General features: G+C 46.0%; 1 pseudogene; it reads right to left on the reverse strand.

The window, feature by feature from the left end:
* LOC105997622 overlaps positions 1-747 on the reverse strand; it is a 1,873-nt pseudogene extending 1,126 nt beyond the window's left edge.
* Positions 748-5,268: the final 4,521 nt, after the last annotated feature.

The raw sequence follows: 5,268 nt of genomic DNA on the forward strand, positions 1-5,268 counted from the left end.
CCACTTTCCCAGCCCGAGACCTATGTTTCTTTAGGCCTGGCTTACTTCACTGAATATAATTTAAAGTCTTTCCATTTCCTAACAAATGGGGCAATGTCTCATTTAATATTTTAAAATTTTACTTTCTGTGGCACTGTGATTGAACTCAGGTCCTATAACTGAAGTAATAATGCCTCAGATCTTTTGCTTTTGAGTCAGGGTCTTGCTAACCTGACCTGCGCTGGCCTTAAACTCAAGATGCTCCTTCCTGCCCCTGCTTGCCAAGTAGCTGGGATTACATGTGTGCACTATCATACTTGGCTACTGTGGTATGGATATATTCTTTCATATGATATGAGACAGGGCCTAGGATCATGCCTACATCTCAGATAAGAACATGGCGCCTCTAAGAGACTCCATAGCTGGCCTGCAGTGCCCTGGCTCTACAGGTGGCCAAACCCACGCACGCAGCTCCTACCCTGATCTCCCGAACCCACTCGAGGCTTACGTGACAACAGGATCGTGACAGGGCTGCAGAGAGAGACAACAGCAGTCGAAATCCTTCACAGCATCCCGGCTTAATCGAATGTTCTGGGTCCCATAGCCTGAGGCTGCTGTGTCCTTCTTCTTCTCGTGGTAGGTGTAGACAGCCCCAGCCGTGCAGTTCTTGCCGTGCGGTGTCATCCTGCTGCAGAGGACAGTGCAGGCAACCGGAGGTCACGCAGGAAGGAATTCTCGTCCCCACAGAACTAATCTCACACACCACTACTCGTTACATCGTCGCTCCCTCCAGTGGGCGCCGACACCGGAAGCAGAATTTTAAATCTTTGGTAGAAAATCGGAAATATTTTCAAGTTTCTTACTGTCTACTTATTTCTATTACATTTCTTTCATTCATCCCTCTCAACTCTCCTACTCCTGTCATCAGTCATTGTATTGGCTGTGGCCACAACTCATAGCAAGGAATCAGCCTTTTAAGCAGCCAGGGAATGAGGGCCTCAGCCACAACATACAAGGAGCACACGTTCCCATCACCTCCCTTAGAGAGCTTCGTTTCCCTATTCAAACCCAGTGCTTCCTTATGGACCACACCTGGTCCAAAGCCTCTTTCTGCCTATACATTTTCAACCTCATTAAACCTTCTGCCAAAATTAGACTCCTTCATCTCTCTTCTCTGGACTTTTGCCTGGACATTCCTACCATATTATATATCTCTTTCCTTGGTGATCTTTTCTGATCCATTCACTCTGCATCATCTATTGCTTTTCCCTAATACTGGACATGAGCGTGGAAAATAATGCTGGCTAGGATTCAGTTTATTTTTCTCTGCCAATTAAAGAACTGAAGATGAAGAAAAGTGTTTAAAACAGACAATGTAAGTTTGTTTAAAAACAAAATAAATAGCAATAGGAGCAGTGAAAGAAATATCCAAACAGACTTCTTGTGCAAGAACGGGTCCAGGAACCTTATGTCTCCTATCCATCTTCCCTGCACCACCCAATATGTATAGAATCTTGACTCCTCCCTTTGAGATGTGGTCTGGTCCAATTTGTGGGTCTGAGGTGGTTATGTGCTTCAAGGAGTCTCCTGATTGTTTTCCCTGTCTCTACTGAGTCATTACCCCACTGAGCTTTGTATCCATCTTGCTGAGTCCTTCCCCTCATGCATTTTGCCGAGTCATCTCTCTCCCATATTGGAACTGGTCCTGGTTGCCATCTTTTACCTAGCCAGGGAGGCCTAGCTCCTTCATGAAGGAACATGGAGGGATGCTTAGATGCGAAGCTACCAAAGAGAAAAATGTCCTGCTAAGTAGCTACCATATTAGGAACCAAAGGGGCAGAGAGAGTGGTAGGCTTGGCTTAGAGCCCCAAGGTCTTTTCAAAGTAATTACAGTAAACATTGGTTGACAAATGAGTTCTCATTCCATCTTTTCACCTTCAAATTAAGTGCATTTCTTCATTAATCTTTCTCTTATCCTTTCTCATTCTCATCTTCACTCCATCCTCCATTTCTCTGTGGCCTTTTAGCTCCCATTACCTCTACTATGCCCCTAATTTTCTTCTTTGCTTCCATCCATCCCTCAGACTTGCTCATGATTCCCAAAGCTAGGGCTTGGAAATATTCAATATTGAGAAATAAAGAGAAATAAACCTAGTGCAGCCTTTCAGCATGCAGAAATATGGCTCGTGTTTTCAATGGCCCCCAGAATTGTTTAGAAAAGCAGGAGAATGTTCTTTCAACCCTTTTACTTATTTATTTTTGCAAAGGAGAAATAGAACCTTGGAGATTTGAAGCAAATTGACTTCCAAGGCATAGCCTAGATATTAATATTGCTTCCATTCCATTTGCAATTTTGCCTAGTAACATGTGAGTGAGTCCTATCACATGCATGGTGTTACAGTCATTCTAGTGAAGTCAGACTTGGGTCAGCTACAGTGCTGATCCAATTATTGACTGACCTCTTTGCAAGTGAAAGAAAATGTAAAAAAAAAGTGCTTAACAGGGCATAAGAGAGCAAGACATGGTTGGCTATGAGAGATAAAGTGAGTTGAAGCTGTATTACAAAACTGTAATTTAAATGGAGTTGGCAACTTCATCCAAAGTTAACTTCCCCTTGAGGACAGAGAAAAACAGAGACTCCCATAAACCTGTCTGGCAAAAGAAAGTTACATGAGTGTCCAATAATTCTGATGTTATATTTTGAAGAGGAGGAAGCTGAAACTGCAGTAGGAAAGGAGACAGGTTCTGTGTGGACAAAATCCAGTGCTCAGGACATGAGTTGAAATCCCAGGACTAAGAAAGAAAGACAGGAAGAAAGGAAGAAAGGAAGAAAGAAAGAAAGAAGGAAGGAAAGAAGGAAGGAAAGAAGGGAAGAAAGAAGCAAGGAAGGAAAGAAAGAAGGAAAGAAAGAAAAGAAAGCAAATGATGTGTAGGTCTCAACAATCTTTTTACTTTTTTTTTTTTTGTTTGGTTGTTTTGTTTTGTTTTTTGCCAGTCCAGAGGCTTTTTCTTTTTCCCAGTTCTTGGGATTGAAATCAGGGCTTGGGAACTGGACCTGAGTTTTCTTTGCCTTAGGCAGAGAAACTACTGCTTGCCTCATACCAGAATAGGACAAACCAGGCCCTCATTTAAGCCCAGGACTGCCAAAAACCAAAGAAACAAAATAGAAGGAAGGCCCAAACTAGCTTTTTGGGTTATTGTTTTTATTTTGCCAGTCCCTGGGCTTTTTTATTTTATTTTTATCAGCCCTGCGCCTGGAACTCAGGTTCTAGATATTGTGCCTGAAGTTCTTTTGCCCAAGTCTGGCACACTATCACTTGGTCCACACCCAAAAGAGGCAACCCAGACTGTGAGTTGACACCCCAGTGTTGGCAAATAAAGGAAAAGAAAATGGCAGGGAGGTCTTAACAATTTTTTTAATGTTTTATTTTATTTTTAAATTTTTATTTTATTGTAAAGATGCCATACAGAGGAATTACAGTTACCCAACATTTTATTTTTATTTTTATTTTACTTTTTTACTGTTTTTTTCCCCAGTCCTGGGATATTTATTTATTTGTCCTGGGGCTTTTGAAGTCAGGGCCAGGGAATGGTGCCTGAGCTTCCTTTCTCCTAGGCTAAAACTTGACCCACACCAGAACAGGAAAACCCAGATTCTGAGTTCAAATCCCAGGACTGACAGAACAAAAAGTGGTGGAGAAGTCCCAACAAACTTTCTACATTTTCTTTACCTTTTTTTTTTTGCCAGCCTAGTGGCTTTTTTCTTCTTTTTTCTTTCTTCCTGCTCCCCCGCCCCATCCAGGCCCCAGTCCTGGTGCTTGACGTCAGGGCTTGGGAACAGTGCCTGTGCTTATTTTGCTCAAGGCTGGTGGCCTACTAGTAGACCCACATTGTCTGCTTGCTTATCGGTGTCCCAGGACATGCTAGAGTGGAGGACCTCGCGGGCCATCCCGTACTGGCGGCTGCGCTAGTGCCTGCTGGAGGACCAGGTGAAGTGCCAGTGAGCTCCGTCATGACCACGTGCAGTCCATGCTGTGCCTCTGGTTCATGGAGACCAAGGGCGCCATCAAGGTGGGTCCTGGGTGGTGGTACTGGGCACTTGGAGGGCCCTGGCAGTGTGCTCTGCAACAAGTCTGAGTCACTCATGACTTCATAGGCCTACCTGTGCTACAACAACCAGGTGGTGGTGCAGTGGCTGGAACAACACTGGCTGGCGGGCCAGGGCCTGCACTTGACCATCTGTGAGAATGTCAAGTATATGAAGCAGGATTCAGTGCTCAGTACCATCTGGGGCTGAGTGGTTCCACTAGCCTTTGCCTTCGGCTATCTGGGGCCAGGGAGGCTGGCTAATCAAATGTACTCCATCCAGAAGGCCCTCTGATCGTGGAGCCAGGGTCTGGGCCCAGTATGGCCATCCCTAGAGTCTCTTCCGTGCCCTGCAAGGTGCCAGGGGAGGGTGGTGTGCTTGTACTCTTGATCCCCCACAGGAACTTGTCCCCTGTCACAAAGCCCACATTCCCATCCACAGGAATCTTCTGGCTCAACCTGTCCCACTGCCAGCTTTTCCAGTACCAGGGGCAGGAGGCAGACACATGGGCCTCAGACTGCAATCCCAGAAAGCTGTGCGATCTCTGCCACATGCCTGTACAGGGCCTCTGTCATCCAGGGGACCACTGGACAAAAAATGTGACCCAGGTCCTTCTCTGTCCCCCTGACCCCTTTGTCTGGTTCAGAAAACTCCTGAGGTGGTCATGGACTGCACTATCCATCTGAGCCATCTGAGCCTCAGCTCTGTCAAGCGGGTGCAGGTGGTGAAACTGCTGACCAGCACAGGGCAGCCCACATCCACCTGAGCCAGCAGCCTACCAGCCCCAGGACCCCTGGCACCAAAGCCATACCACACTCACCTGCAGACCATGCCAGAACCCTTGGGGGTTTGTTTGCTTTTTTAAAAAGAAGGAAAGCGAGAAGCAATACTGACTCTTGTGCTGGCACAACTGCTGGATCCTGCCAACTCCTGTCAGCAAAAGAGTCAGGTGCCTCCTTCCCACAGGGGTGCCCTTTCTCTGCACTTGAGAGGAAGGGGTTGATGTTTGTTTTGTCTGTTTTCAACAACATTTTGTTGCAAGGCTGAACTAAATTAAACAAAACACCCAATTTCGGGGCTGGGAAGGTGACTCAGTGGTAGAGCGCTTGCCTTGCATGCCTGAGGCCCTGGGTTCAATTCCTCAGCACCACATAAGCAAAAAGAAAAAAGCCCGAAGTGGCACTGTGGCTCAAGTGGTAGAG

The sequence above is a fragment of the Dipodomys ordii genome, unplaced genomic scaffold, assembly GCF_000151885.1.
Source record: "Dipodomys ordii isolate 6190 unplaced genomic scaffold, Dord_2.0 Scaffold149, whole genome shotgun sequence".
In the NCBI taxonomy this organism is placed as follows: Eukaryota; Metazoa; Chordata; class Mammalia; order Rodentia; family Heteromyidae; genus Dipodomys; species Dipodomys ordii.